At 41.1% G+C, this 16979-nt stretch overlaps 1 pseudogene; it reads left to right on the plus strand.

Annotated features, from left to right (window-relative positions):
- The first annotated feature begins 15723 nt into the window (after window positions 1-15723).
- LOC129243239 (U2 spliceosomal RNA) lies at window positions 15724-15907 on the plus strand (annotated as a pseudogene).
- Window positions 15908-16979: the final 1072 nt, after the last annotated feature.

Raw genomic sequence — 16979 nt, forward strand, 5'->3', positions numbered from 1 at the left:
CAGCGGGGACTTTGAGCTCAAATTATGTATGCAAGCCACACATAATTGATTACTTTTCACTTTTATGCATAGCAAAAGAGTGAGGTAAATAAATATTTACAATAACAAAAGTATTGTGCAATTAAAAATATTCAATCCCACACTCAAAGTAAACACAAACTTCATAGGTTATTGTAGTAGCATCACTAATTCGCTCTAAAAGGCAGCTGTTTTTTTGTCACACACAAAAAAGGTCCAAAATTATTATCCAAATGAATGATTTTTTGACTAATTAAATAAATTTAAACTTTGGCAGCCGTAAACTTAGTTTTATTTAACTTTTCAGGCCTCATTTATATTTAAAAAAATTGCATTAAGTTACAGTAGATAACTTTTTCATTACTATTTCTATTCGGTAAACCATTGGCAAAATGAAGAATAGTTTTACATAGTTGGACTCGTTTACATACTCGACCGATCAGACCATGTACAGAGAAAATTGCGGCTGTAAATGAGAGTTTGAAGAAGGCCCAGAATAATCGATTCGGCACCGATGTCAACAACTTGGTTTTTCTTATGGCACCACTTGGGCGATTTTACACAAAGATCTTGGTTTGAAAGCGTATAAACTACAGCTAGTCCAAGATTTGAAGCCAGTTGATCTTTCAAAATGTCATCATTTCAGTCGTTTGGCGCTTGAAAAACTCGCCGAATGTCCGTATTTTGGAACCCGAATTTTGTTCAGCAATGTGGCCCATTTTTGGTTTAATGGCTACGCCTATGTGTATTTGGGCTGATGAGCAACCCGGAGCCATTCAATAGCAGCCATTACATCCATTGAAAACAACCGTTTGGTGAGGCCTATGGGATGGAGGAATCATCGGCCCATATTTCTTCAAACACGAGTCTGGCTTCAATGTAACAGTGATGGCGAACGCTATCGTTCCAAGATAAACGACTTTTTGATGCCGGAAACTGGAGCCCGTGATCTTCACAATATTTGGTTCCAACAAGACGGCGCTAATTGTCATACAGCCAGACTGCCCGTAAAACAATGGACTTACTGCGCCGTCGTTTCGGTGAGCAATTTAACTCTCGCCTTGGAGCAGTGTATTGGCCACCAAGATTGTGTAATATGACACCTTTGGACTTTTATTTATGAGTCTAAATGTTTTGTGGACAAACCAGCTTTGATTGAGGTATTGAAAGCCAACATTACTAAAATTATTTGGATGGCGGAATTACGGAGCAGTTGCGGCCAACATTTAAAAGGGATTGTCTTAAAAATATAAATGTCATGAATGGTTCTACACAAATATAATAAAGATTGCCGAATCAATTTGAACTTTCGTTGACTCTTTTATACTCTCAAAAGCTCTTACTCCAGACACTATGTGGATAACCGGGTGTGGCTACAGGATCAGAGGTTGAGGTTGATTTCGTCGGGCAATTGACATCAATTTTTAGTCGTGTGTGCTATATTCTCTACACATCATTTGTTCATTCTAAAGTAGAATGTGCATTGCTGTTGATGTTGTTGGCGAAAGCTGTTGACGTGACAATCCTTGCCCGGATATAAATCCGGATCGTTTCGGTTACGTAGTACCTACTGTCGATAGAACTGTAAACTAGACGTCGTTCAACTTGTTACCCTCTCATGCCTGTTACATAGCTCGAATTGAGTTGAACGTATCCAATAAATTTTGCATTGGCTTTGCTCTACGTTTACTTCGTTCTCATGACCTCAGACCCTCACACTATTCCAAATGCCTGCATATCAATTTGAAATCTTTGCAGTCTCGGCAATATATTTTGTTTTTAACTTTCGTGTTGGAATAGCAGGTGTTGTGGATTGCCCCTCTCTTCTAACGCGAATCTAGTTTTACTATATAGTAAAGTACTGTCGTTCACTCCGGTGGACGAGCGTCTAGCAATAATCCGCATCAAAGTGCGATTTTTTAACATCTCGCTAATTTGCGCCCACGCCCCGACGGAAGAGAAGGACGATGCGACCAAAGATTCTTTCTATGAGCGCTTGGAACGTTCCTATGAGCGCTGCCCCCGCCACGACATAAAAATCGTGCTTGGCGACTTCAACGCCAGGGTGGACAAGGAGGAAATTTTTGGTCCCACAGTCGGAAGATTCAGCCTGCACAACGAAACATCCGGTAACGGACAGAGGCTGATCGACTTCGCCGGGGCCCGAAACATGGTAGTCTGCAGCACCAGATTCCAGCATAAGAAGATTCACCAAGCCACCTGGCTGTCTCCTGATCGAAAAACACGAAACCAGATCGATCATGTTGTGATAGATGGAAGACACGCTTCTAGTGTATTAGATGTACGTACGATCCGTGGATCCAACATCGACTCGGATCATTACCTTGTTGCAGCCAAACTGCGCACCCGCCTCTGTGCAGCAAAAAACGTACATCTACCTACGCAAAGAATGTTCGACATCGAAAAGCTGCAATCACAACAGATAGCCAGAAGATTCGCCACTCGACTCTCACTCCTGCTCTCGGAGAGCACTGCCCAACAAACCGGCATGCGCGAGCAATGGAGCAACATTTCTCGTTCCCTACGTACCGCCGCCGAAGAAGAAATCGGATACCTGTGAGCCCGAAAAAACAATTGGTACGACGAGGAATGTCATGCTGCCGCAGAAAGAAAGGATGCCGCCTATAGAGCCACGCTGCAGTCGGGCGCAACGCGAGCCATCTGGGATCGCTACAGAGAGCTGAAAAAGGAAGAGAGACGTATTATCCGAAAGAACAAACGATAGGCCGAAATACGTGAGTGCGAGGAGCTTGGGTTGCTGGCCAATAGGAACAACGCCCGAAAATTTTACCAGAAAGTTCGGCGGCTTACAGAAGGTTTTAAGACCGGGGCGTTGTCCTGTAAGAACAAAGACGGCGATCTGGTGACTGACGTACAGAGCAATCTTAAATTATGGAGGGAACACTTCTCGAACCTATAAAACAGTGACAGCTGCGCATGTCACAGAGAAAGTGAAGATCCCGATACCCCAATCGTTGACGACGGAATTGTCGTTCCGTTACCCGATCATGACGAGGTGAGAATAGCAATATCACGGCTAAAGAACAACAAAGCCGCGGGCGCCGACGGACTGCCGGCTGAGCTATTCAAACATGGTGGCGAGGAGCTGGTAAGGTGCATGCATCAGCTCCTATGCAAAATATGGTCGGATGAAAGCATGCCTGCCGATTGGAATTTAAGTGTGCTCTGCCCAATCCATAAGAAGGGCGATCCTGCAATTTGTGCCAATTACCGCGGGCTTAGTCTTCTAAATATCGCCTATAAGGTTCTAGCGAGCGTATTGTGTGAAAGGCTGAAGCCCACCGTCAACCAACTGATTGGACCTTATCAGTGTGGCTTCAGACCTGGAAAGTCTACCATCGACCAAATATTCACAATACGCCAAATCTTGGAAAAAACCCATGAAAGGAGAATCGACACACACCATCTTTTCGTCGACTTCAAAGATGCATTCGACAGTACGGAAAGGAGTTACCTGTATGCCGCTATGTCTGAATTTGGTATCCCCGCAAAACTAATACGGCTATGTAAGATGACGTTGCTCAACACCAGCAGCGCCGTCAGAATTGGGAAGGACCTCTCCGAGCCGTTTGATACCAAACGAGGTTTCAGACAGGGTGACTCGCTGTCGTGTGACTTCTTTAACCTGATGTTGGAGAGCATCGTACGAGCCGCAGAACTTAATCGCTCAGGCACAATATTTTATAAGAGCGTACAATTGTTGGCGTATGCCGATGATATTGACATCATCGGCCTTAACAACCGCGCTGTTAGTTCTGCCTTCTCCAAACTGGATAAAGAGGCAAAGCGAATGGGTTTGGTGGTGAACGAGGACAAAACGAAGTACCTCCTGTCTTCAAACAAACAGTCGGCGCACTCGCGTATCGGCACCCACGTCACTGTAGACAGTTATAATCTCGAGGTTGTGAAAGACTTCGTGTATTTAGAAACCAGCATTAACACCGATAACAATGTCAGCCTTGAAATCCAACGTAGAATCTCTCTTGCCAACAAGTGCTACTTTGGACTAAGTAGGCAATTGAGCAGTAAAGTCCTCTCTCGTCGAACAAAACTAACACTCTACAAGACTCTCATCATGCCCGTCCTAAGGTATGGCGCAGAAGCTTGGACGATGACAACATCCGATGAAGCGACGCTTGGAGTGTTCGAGAGAAAGATTCTGCGTAAGATTTTTGGACTTTTGCACGTTGGCAACGGCGAATATCGCAGACGATGGAACGATGAGCTGTATGAGCTTTACGACGACATAGACATAGCGCAGCGAATAAAGATCCAGCGGCTACGTTGGCTGGGTCATGTCGTCCGAATGGATACAAACGCTCTGGCTTTGAAAGTATTCGATGCGGTACCAGCTGGTGGTAGCAGAGGAAGAGGAAGGCCTCCTCTGCGTTGGAAAGATCAGGTGGATAAGGACTTGGCTTCACTTGGTGTGTCCAATTGGCGCCGGTTAGCACGAGAAAGAAACGACTGGTGCGCTTTGTTAAGCTCGGCCAAAATCGCGTAAGCGGTTATCGCGCCAATTAAGAAGAAGAAAATAGTATTTGCAAACCTATTGGGATCGGCTTTGCTTCTTCTAAGCAAACTTTTATTAAACTTCTTAATTATGACTATAAATTTAGTGTGTTTGCTAGTTTTTTCTACGGTTTCAAATTATTATTATGTTATTAGTTAAAACATCTGTATTAGTCTATACGACAACGTGTTTTTGTAGACTAAATGTAACTTCATTAAATTAATAAATAAATATTCTCTTAGTTGAATAAGCATAAGGCATATAAGAGAAAAAGTGACCTATGCATTTGCTTATAACCCAGACGAGATTGTTCAGACTGTATAACTTACTAAAATATTGATGACCATCACTGTTTTCTATGGCCTCAACAGCTGGAGAGTAGTTGTTCTTTAACCAGAAGAGCAACACTGGCACGAGTCATTGAGCTCAAATAAAAACACGTGGAGTCTCTGCACTGAATAGATAGTTAAATAAAGGCAAAATAAAAATCAATAACTACACAATCACTCCAATAAAGACTCTTAACACCCAGAAGCAATAATTTTCCGAAACTGAGCTATTCACTTTTCATAGAATTAAAATCTCAACCGCATAGCACTAAATTAGGTGTTAGCTTACACTTTTTGTAATAAATAGGGCCAAAAAAGTTGGTATCTCAACTACACACAAAAGAAATGATGCCCTACAGTAGCCGCGGATGCTCTTAACAGGCCGACCGGTAATGCCTGTTCCATTATGGCTTAAAGTCGTAAAAATAGATATTATAGCAGATTATAGTAGTTCAACTCAAGTTTTTCGATACAAAAGGTATAAGAGCGCTGCGTTCATTGTGTATTCTAGTTACTGCGTGTTGCCTGTGGCAGCATGAATGAAAAGACTTAAGTTTGGAATTTTAAGTCAGCACTGAATGTATTACTGATATAATGAAAACTAGCATTAAATAAAAAGCCAGCAAACAATTTAAAAATCTTTCAAACTCATTTTCATTCTTTGTTAAAAAAGATTATTTCTACACCTAGAAGAAAAAGTGAGCCGCCGAAATTCCAATGGAATTACGTGCGCAACTACATACCTGAATGACCACCGCTCAACTCCACTAGTTATTAACACGAATTTGGCGGATGCACTAAACAAAAACAGGAAAATCGTAAATCAAAATAAATAAATTCACAGATTAACGCAACTTTTAACGGTTTGCGACAGCTGGCAGCAACAGTAGCGACATCAGCACCAGCTGGACGCAATAATGCACTGCCAGTTGTTGTTTGCCGCCATTGGTACAAATAAATATATACCTACTTCCAAACACACATGCACCCATGCATACATCCACATCCATGTGTATGTAGCTGCCACCGCCAACAATAAAATAAGTAACACGGCAGTGCTGGTGGCGAATATTGTACATATAAAAATTCCGAAAACAGCAGTGCGCCTGTTGGCTTTCATTACTCAAAACCACTCCGTCTCCATGGTGGACGCACCGAAAGCGTGCTGGCGTTGTACGCTGCGTCGGTTTCGGTCAGCAGCACAGAAATTCCGCAAATTCCAAAGTAATTTGCAGTCTGTGACGGAGGAAGACCAGTTGCTAGTCGCCATGCAGCGCAAATTATGCCGTCAAGGTGAAAAGGCAAAGCTGGACATGATTTTGAGTAAAAAAAACTTATAAAAAATTGGTAAATTAGATATTTATGTATGTATGTGTTGTGCCTAATAATAAACCAAAAGGTTGCGTTGATGAACTTGAATAGCAATAAAAAGAAAATTGCCAATGGTGTGCAAGTATTTATGACTGGTTGTAATTTGAAAAGGCTTAATCAGTGAAAGGGTAATCAGTATAGGAACAAGGTAACCCGATAGCGTTTTAAGCAAGTATCAATCACGTTTTTCATTTGCTTGTTCTGATAGATAAGCAAAACGAGTTAATTAGGTGACCAATGCAGAACTACAATATTTTATATGCCTATTTATGAATGCAGAGGAGCATAAATATTTATGTGGTTTTTATTTCTTCATCAGCGAGGCATATGAAATTTCACACCCTTCATATGAGGCTGCAGCATGTTTTTGTTTTTTGAACAACAAACTTCAGCCATAAATGTTGACACGAACTTCGACTGCCAGTAAATTCTAATTAGTTATGCGCTATCAGACTTTTTCGTTTCTATTATGCACACACACACATACACACGTATGATGTATACCGATACAAGCAAATGTTGATGGATAAAGGCTCGCCACGGCTGAAACTCAAATTCTTCCACAAAAACTGTTGAGAGTGGGTAAAAATATGCAAAAATTTAAATTTTTGTAATATGCAAAATTTTTTATCGGTTTATAACTGTTTATTTTAGCATTTTCGGCTTCAAGTGTACATATGTACGAGTATCAGAGCGATAAGTTATTATCAAATGCATAGTGTTTTTATTGAAAAGGAATCAATCCTGTTCACATAAAATGTTAAAAAATATATGCTAATTAAAACTTGGAACTGTAATAATTTATCTTTAATTTTTCATTTTTTTATTTATTTTAAATAGAAAACCATGTGGGAACCCAGTTTAAATTTATAATATTATATTTGTAGGTTAAAAAGCGTTCATTCCCGTCTTTTACTTCAATATTTCATTTAAATAATGTTGAGCAATGAACTTTTGGTCTACGGTAGGCCTATATTCTTGAAAATATTTACACGAAAATCTCGGCCTTTTAATTTAAACAATTCACTCAAAGTATTGGTTAGTTAGAATTATTACCCTTACAAACAAATAAATAAAAAAAGTATATTTAAACTAGTTGTCACAATAACAGCGAATATAATCAGGTGTATAATTAGGTGTTTTTGTAGTTTATTGTATTTATGTGCCTGTATGGTTTTACTAACACTGAAATCCTGTAAAACTCGTAAATCCCCTAAAGCTTACACAAACGCACATTCAAACAGGCAGTCCAATTTCATGTATATGCGCATATGTATGTGTATATATACACCAAAATAGGCAAGCATGCGTATAATTTAATATTTCTTCCAAAATATGCGACCAGAAACTGGCGGCCGTTGGACGATAAACGACACCCAGCAAAAAATGTTAATGAGACACCTCGCTGTGATCTCAAAATACAAAATGAATAAGCCAAAGAGAATAGAACAAAAAATAGAAAGAACCCAAATTTTTAAAAAATTTAAAAGATTTGTAAAATAAATTAACATTTCATTTATATGCAAAAATCGCGTCATGCACAAATGAACGACCCGGCTGTGTAACCAGAGTGCCATACATTTTTCTCACAGAGTAGCCTGTCTGACTTGTGTAAATATTAATTTGTATATCATTAAAACGGCAAAAGCAGCAGCTAACAAATGAAAACACCTCATAAATAATGGTGAAAATTTGTTAAGCAAACAATCGAAGCGACAAAGTGAAAATTCTAGCTTACCAACAGACCATCGCGCATACACGCCCGCACACACCGCTCTTTCAGGGAGGCAGTTAATGTTTATGCATTTAAAATAAATTAAATTAAATTAAAGCGCATTAGTGGCAATTATTGCCGCACGCCAACGCTGCTCACAGCAAGGACGGAAGAAGTCGGCGCCAAAGGGAAGAAGTTTTTCCATAATTTTTTTGAAACCTTCATTAGCTGCTTTTCTAATGAGCAAATTGCATTACTACAGAACAATGAGTGGGTGGAATAGCCAGACCGACAATAGCAACAATTCACTGAACATCCGGGCGGTCATCAAAAGACACGTGCACACATACGAGCACAAGTCTGCCATTAACTTACATATATACGCGTACTAACATCTGCTTAAAATGTTTCTCTGACAGTTTGTTGAAACTTATCTGTGACTTCATCTTTATTATTTTTATGGTAAGTCTTTTGCCACAACCACGGCTGCCACTTGATTGGTAGCTGCGCAGCTACATTGTTGGCGAGTCATGAGTTTCAGTTTGTGCAACGTTAAAGGGAACGGGCATACTACATAGACGTTGTTGTATGCTTACAATATTTGCACATATTTTTGTAACATATCACACATACATACATACATATATTACATACATATGCATACACGTCTTTGCCTTCGCACGAATTTTGGGCTTGCAGCTGCGACGATTCATTCATCGGTTTTTGGCATATCGTAAGGCAAGAACTTTCTCTTCAAACGGCACGTGTGCGCAGTTAAAGTTCCTATACGAGTGCGGCAGTATGTGTGAGCCCATACAACGATATTTAATTTTAATAAACTGCAGATTCATTTTGTTGCAATTAATTATCCAACACTCTGCAGACTGGCCAAAGTGCTGAACCTTCCATAAATAATTTGGCATAGCAAGCCCTGTGGCACATTTACACATTAAATGCAACATCTCTGTGGTTGCATGTGAAACTTATCGAATGTTTTTCATCCTCTTATTGAAATTTTTGTTTTTACTTTTGATTATCTTAAATTTGCTTATCGCGTCTGTCAGTTATTTGATGTTTGTGCACTACTGTGTCATGCTGGCAATAAATTGAAGTGTGCTGCAGCTTGTGATATGATGATAGTAAATAGTTTGCGTAAAGAAACTTTTTTATGGAAAGTTCGAAAATTTAACGGTAGGTAATGGTAAATATTGGGATTTTTTTTCAAATATGTGTAAAGCATTTTCTAGCAGCAAAAACTCAAAATTTACAATTAAAATATAGCCAAACGTAGGTAACTGTGACTCTCTTAAATTGCATTGAAATGTACCATCAATTCATTCAAAATTCTTGAATCATGCCAAGTACGCCAAACTTTAAAGAAATGAGTGCATGATTGCTCTGAAGGTATGTTGCTAGGGTCTAAGAAAGTATTAACTAAATATCTCAATCAGATCATAATATACTCAAGTAAAGGCAGTATAGGCGGCCGCCGTAGCCGAATGGGTTGGTGCGTGACTACCATTCGCAATTCACAGAGAGAACGTCGGTTCGAATCTCAGTGAAAACATCAAAAATTAAGAAAAACATTTTTCTAATAGCGGTCGTCCCTCGGCAGGCAATGGCAAACCTCCGAGTGTATTTCTGCCATGGAAAAGCTCCTCATAAAAATATCTGCCGTTCGGAGTCGGCTTGAAACTGTAGGTCCCTCCATTTGTGGAACAACATCAAGACGCCCACCACAAATAGGAGGAGGAGCTCGGCCAAACACCCAAAAAGGGTGTACGCACCAATTATATATATATATATATGTATATATTGGAGGATGGGTCCATGAGTACGCAAGTGGGGGAAGTTACTGATCGCCATTCACTTGGGAATGGCCAGGACGATTCTTCTGCATATGGTTCAAGCAGCTCACAACGTCCGGGATTAGCCCACGTATCCTCTGGGTAGCTTCCGAACACCCGTTCGGGAGTGAGCTAACGTGAGAAGGCGAAACATTCCAGGATAGCTGGTTGTGCGTTGGGTTTGGGACCCGCCACTTAAAAATCCCCCCCAATGGAAACTTTAAAAAAGCCTCAGATGAGACCTCCCTATACTGATGACGACCCCTGCAAACGAACTAATGACTATGATTTGAGGACATGCACCTGGAATGTCCGGTCCCTTAATGGGGAAGGTGCCTCTGCCCGGCTGGTTGATGTCCTCGTAAGAGTAAAGGCTAACATCACTGCCATCCAAGAGATGCGATGGACGGGGCAAGGAAAGAAAACCATAGGACGTTGCGACGTCTACTACAGCTGCCATGTAAAGGAGCGCAAATTCGGTGTCGGATTTGTTGTGGGAGAGAGACTTCGTCGCCAAGTACTGTCGTTAACTCCGGTGGACGAGCGTCTCGCAACAATCCGCATCAAAGCGCGATTTTTTAACATATCGCTAATTTGCGCCCACGCCCCGACGGAAGAGAAGGACGATGCGACCAAAGATTCTTTCTATGAGCGCCTGGAACGTTCCTATGAGCGCTGCCCCCGCCACGACATAAAAATCGTGCTTGGCGACCTCAACGCCAGGGTGGGCAAGGAGGGAATTTTTGGTCCCACAGTCGGAAAATTCAGCCTGCACAACGAAACATCCGGTAACGGACAGAGGCTGATCGACTTCGCCGGGGCCCGAAACATGGTAGTCTGCAGCACCAGATTCCAGCATAAGAAGTTTCACCAAGCCACCTGGCTGTCTCCTGATCGAAAAACACGAAACCAGATCGATCATGTTGGGATGGATGGAAGACACGCTTCTAGTGTAGTAGATGTACGTACGATCCGAGGACCCAACATCGACTCGGATCATTACCTTGTTGCAGCCAAACTGCGCACCCGTCTCTGTGCAGCAAAAAACGTACATCTACCTACGCAAAGAATGTTCGACATCGAAAAGCTGCAATCACAACAGACAGCCAGAAGATTCGCCACTCGACTCTCACTCCTGCTCTCGGAGAGTACTGCCCAACAAACCGGCATCCACGAACAACGGAGCAACATTTCTCGTTCTCTACGTACCGCCGCCGAAGAAGAAATCGGACTCCGGCGAGCCCGAAAAAACAATTGGTACGACGAGGAATGTCATGCTGCCGCAGAAAGAAAGGATGCCGCCTATAGAGCCACGCTGCGATCGGGCGCAACGCGAGCCATGTGGGATCGCTACAGAGAGCTAAAAAAGGAAGAGAGGCGTATTATCCGACAGAAGAAACGAGAGGCCGAAATGCGTGAGTGCGAAAAGCTTGAGATGCTGGCCAACAGGAACAACGCCCGAAAATTCTACCAAAAAGTTCGGCGGCTTACAGAAGGTTTTAAGACCGGGGCGTTTTCCTGTAAGAACAAAGACGGCGAACTTATGACTGACATACAGAGCAATCTTAAATTATGGAGGGAACACTTCTCGAACCTATTAAACAGTGACAGCTACGCATGTCACAGAGAAAGTGAAGTTCCCGATACCCGAATCGTTGACGACGGAATTGTCGTTCCGTTACCCGATCATGACGAGGTGAGAATAGCGATAACGCGGCTAAAGAACAACAAAGCCGCGGGCGCCGACGGACTGCCGGGTGAGCTATTCAAACATGGCGGCGAGGAGCTGGTAAGGTGCATGCATCAGCTTCTATACAAAATATGGTCGGATGAAAGCATGCCTGCCGATTGGAATTTAAGTGTGCTCTGCCCAATCCATAAGAAGGGCGATCCTGCAATTTGTGCCAATTACCGCGGGATTAGTCTTCTAAATATCGCCTATAAGGTTCTAGCGAGCGTATTGTGTGAAAGGCTGAAGCCCACCGTCAACCAACTGATTGGACCTTATCAGTGTGGCTTCAGACCTGGAAAGTCTACCATCGACCAAATATTCACAATACGCCAAATCTTGGAAAAGACCCATGAAAGGAGAATCGACACACACCATCTTTTCGTTGACTTCAAAGCTGCATTCGACAGTACGGAAAGGAGTTACCTGTGTGCCGCGATGTCTGAATTTGGTATCCCCGCAAAACTAATATGGCTATGTAAGATGACGTTGCTCAACACCAGCAGCGCCGTCAGAATTGGGAAGGACCTCTCCGAGCCGTTTGATACCAAACGAGGTTTCAGACAGGGTGACTCGCTGTCGTGTGACTTCTTTAACCTGATGTTGGAGAGCATCGTACGAGCCGCAGAACTTAATCGCTCAGGCACAATTTTTTATAAGAGCGTACAATTGCTGGCGTATGCCGATGATATTGGCATCATCGGCCTTAACAACCGCGCTGTTAGTTCTGCCTTCTCTAAACTGGATAAAGAGGCAAAGCGAATGGGTTTGGTGGTGAACGAGGACAAAACGAAGTACCTCCTGTCTTCAAACAAACAGTCGGCGCACTCACGTATCGGCACCCACGTCACTGTAGACAGTTATAATCTCGAGGTTGTAAAAGACTTCGTGTATTTAGGAACCAGCATTAACACCGATAACAATGTCAGCCTTGAAATCCAACGTAGAATCTCTCTTGCCAACAAGTGCTACTTTGGACTAAGTAGGCAACTGAGCAGTAAAGTCCTCTCTCGACGAACAAAACTAACACTCTACAAGACTCTCATCATGCCCGTCCTAACGTATGGCGCAGAAGCTTGGACGATGACAACATCCGATGAAGCGACGCTTGGAGTGTTCGAGAGAAAGATTCTGCGTAAGATTTTTGGACCTTTGCACGTTGGCAACGGCGAATATCGCAGACGATGGAACGATGAGCTGTATGAGCTTTACGACGACATAGACAGCGCAGCGAATAAAGATCCAGCGGCTACGTTGGCTGGGTCATGTCGTCCGAATGGATACAAACGCTCCGGCTTTGAAAGTATTCGATGCGGTACCAGCTGGTGGTAGCAGAGGAAGAGGGCGGCCTTCTCTGCGTTGGAAAGATCAGGTGGAGAAGGACTTGGCTTCACTTGGTGTGTCCAACTGGCGCCGGTTAGCACGAGAAAGAAACGACTGGCGCGCTTTGTTAAACTCGGCCAAAATCGCGTAAGCGGTTATAGCGCCAATTAAGAAGAAGGAGATATATAGGCAGTCAAGTGGTACTTAATGTCTAATTGTAAAGTAGTTCGCGTAGTAGTTAGGTTACTTTCTTGGTGGAATCGGCAAGTAAGCCACTTTAGGACTCATGGAGAAGAAAAGAAATAATTCCTTCTGCCCGTATTCGTCTATAATTCTGATGGGATAGGCGATCGTCGCTATTCGTCGCCTATCATTTCTCGCTATTTTCGTTTTCATTCCCTCCACCGTCTACTTTGGAAAGATCGATATCAGCTTTTTTACGCAAGTTAATTAATTTTTCATAAAATATATTTTTTAATATATTTCATTCGGTACTCACTTTATTCGTTGTTTTTGAACTATTTAACTAAAAATAAAATTAAATATTAATTCTAATTTAAAAATTTAATGGCAACCCTATTCGGAAAAATTTCTAGATTACATTGCTTTTAAAAATCTATAGTTTTAGATACATATTACGATGTTTTCTTCTCATATTTAGTTAATATCTATTTTTACATAAGTGGCAACTGTATGCAAAAATGTGTCTGTATGAAAGCCTTTTCAAACACTTTTCGTTGCAAAGTAATTGAATTGAAATATCTTTTTTTTTGCTATGTCGAAAACTGTGTCTTTTAGGGCAGCCAGACTTTCATTTAAGACTATTGCAGATATCAAAATAAGTTTCAACCCGACCAAAACACAATTCTGTCCAAATATGAGAGAAATGGGATAGAGCTTTGACGTAACATACAAATTTATAATCAAACATTGACCTTCAAACGCCAAATAAACAATTAACTAAATTTGCCTATTTTTTAAGAAGAATAAATTCACCCAAGTAAAATAATTAATCCTTGCGGGCATCACATGAATAAAGAAAGTCAAGCAAAAAACTAAGATTTGTGTTTTACAAAATGTTTAAAGGTTTTGTGAATTTATGCACTGGTTGCCGGTTAATAAGCAAGTCTGCTTGCTAATGCGCAACAAGTTGACTAATTAGCCTGCAATTGTAACAAAACTCTCAGCTACAGTAGTACGGAAAATCAAAAATTAAATCAACACGAAATAAATCAATGCGCAGCCACCGGCAAAATTGGTAAAACACAGCGGGCAGGTTGGCAGTTGTCAGCTGGCAGGCGAGATTTCGGTGTCACTGAATGGCAGTTTGTCCATTTGCCCGTTGGCTGATTAGTTTCACAAACGAGGCAAAAAGTGGCGACTGCTTGTCAGAGCGCTCGTGCTCAGAAAAAATGTACATTGATTTTTCGTTTTACATTTTTTGTTTCCAGTTTTTGTTGTATTTATTTATTTACTATTATTTTATTTTTTGGGTCTGGCATTACCCGCTCCCTTTCTTCATTTTATATTTATTAGATTTCCATTGCAAATGTGTTGGTATTTTAGGCAAAGCAAAAGACACAAACTTGTTAAGCTGCGGAGCTGTGGCAGGATGGCAGGGAGGCTGGATAAGCAGGCGCAGCAGCGAAATAAACAAATTTATGCAACAAGCGCGCAACCCAAGTGAGACGTTGAGCAGCAATAGAAGAGGTAAACAAACAAAAACAAAATATATAAATAAAAAATGCGGCAAGGCTGGCTACATTTAATAAGCGGCAGCAGGGTTTTTTACATCTTTTGCTCATTGCTTACAAAATGCGGTCACGTTTTTGTTTTTACTTACCATTTTCGCTTACAGAGTTTCGTTAGCGCATTGTTGTGGTGGTTGTTGTTAGTGTTAGCATAACAAAAACCATAACAAAATCAAAACGTGAATATTTTATTTTGCATTCGACTTTGCTCTTGCAGCATTTTCATCATTTCTATCTTGTTTAGTTCGCTTTTTAGCATTTTCTTGTTGATGCCACAGTTTGTTGCAAGCGCACACTTCAACATCAATGCCAAATCGCTGGCGTTACACTCACTAAGCAACCAGGCTGTCAACTAAGCGACTAACTAGGCGAGTGAATGAGTGGCTGGATGTCTGACTCGTTGACTGGTTGACTTGTTGACTGCATGACTACTTGATCCACCGGTTAATCGGCTGTTTTGTTAGCGCGATACGTTGGTTTTCCGTCTTATTCCGCTAGGTTTATTGGCTGCATACATAAGTAATGAAATTGACAACTAAAACTGAGGAAACACAAACGACGAAATGTCCCAGCAACAACAAAGTGTGACAATCAGTGCAAGAAAAGCGATCGATGAGTATCGGTGAGGTGTTTGTTGTGGGTTGAGTTCGTTGAATGCAAATTCAAGTGTTCGTTGCTGCTGTTGCTTGTTAGCTAAATATATTTATCACTGACATTAAAGCATGGCATTAAAGGGTTGCCAAAGGTTGCCAAAGGTTTTCTATAGTTTTTTTGAAGTGAAAACTTCTTTAGAATCGTTGGGAGTGATTTGAGGAAAAGTGAAACGAAAAAGCGACCCTCTTGGCTACGAAGCGTTATATTATATGTTGATATAAAAGTAGCGACGAACTAAATAAAAATAACTTTTATTTTTTCTTGTGATTCGAACCAAGGATTTTGGATCGGAAGCTCACATTGCTAGTCGCTCGGCTACCGCGCCATGCTGTCGTCGCTGGCCTAAAAGTTATTTAGTTACGAAGCGTTATATTATATGTTGATATAAATAATTTTTGTGAGCGTGTAATTCTCAAAAGGTTTATTAGGTTTATTATTTAAAATGTATTGACTAGGTAGTGTGGTTATCAGCTTAACATCTGATAGATCCTCCATCGGAGGACAACAAATGTTAAACTAATTTTTGGAAATGGGCGGAGTGTTTTAGGGGCTGGCTCCGCCCCTGCCACGGGTTGACCCGGTATTGCAGTACCGCCGGGATTTCGGCCTTGAATAAATACAAGAAAAAATATACTAATACATTTAGCTTTGGTGGGAAGAGCCATAAATTTTTATATGAATACAAGTAGACGAAAATGGAAGAAATTTGTAAGTCTGTTTCTTCGGTCCGTTTGGGTATTTTTTTTGACAACATCGAAACCAAAGCATTTGTATCATATTTTATCTATCATAAGCCACTCGTATCATTTGTTGAAATTGAAAATATTGAGGATGAATAATGATAAAATGAAGAAAATAAAATATGAACTTTATAGCAATATTATAATAAACCTATAATTATCCCGCTCCTAATGCTGCTTTCGTCTTATTCTCTCTCAGTTTGTTTTACGGAAGGTTTCACTTCTATCAAGTCTAACCGTTAGACTGGTATTTTTTTTGTTTAGGGAAAATACATATGTTTCTGAAAGCTTGTTTACGACTTTTTTAAAGTTCTGTAGAAGTACAATCAGCGAGACTTTTAACTTCCAAAGGGATACAACAAGCATGAAAAATAACACTTAGTCTGCTACCTCATTTCCAGCTTTAATTTTTTTGAGTATTAGCTAGAAGTTCATATTTCGGCGCATTTTCCAAGTATACCTTTTGGGCTCTCGCTTAAGAGCTCAATCCAGCCCTTAACATGCAGTGCACGGAGACTTATTACCAAGTTTTGAGAATTCTTTTTTTTTCTTCTTTGCCTTTAATAATTTTTTTACGAAAATATGGTTCATTCTCTTACAAAAATCATTTAATTCAAGCTGGGAACTTATACTTCGAAAAGGTACTTTTTTCCATTCATATTCCCTCAAAGGACGAGTGGGTTGGGTGCAACATTTGGAAACAAGGCATAGAAAATATTTTTACAGAGTGTTCGCAATTGGACGGAAGATGTGGTGGGGGAGTATTCTGCTAGGGGCTTCTCTTCAAGCTCAAACTCTGGCTATCGGACCACTGTGTTTTCCAAACGGAGGTAGCCGCAATTAAAGAAGCTGTGCATTCAGTAACCTCTACATAAACTGCAAGTAAGGTAAATATCAACTCCGATAGCCAGGCGGAAATTAAGGTCTTGGGCTCCTTGTTCGAAATTA

This window comes from Anastrepha obliqua, chromosome 3 (genome assembly GCF_027943255.1).
Source record: "Anastrepha obliqua isolate idAnaObli1 chromosome 3, idAnaObli1_1.0, whole genome shotgun sequence".
NCBI classification, from domain to species: domain Eukaryota; kingdom Metazoa; phylum Arthropoda; class Insecta; order Diptera; family Tephritidae; genus Anastrepha; species Anastrepha obliqua.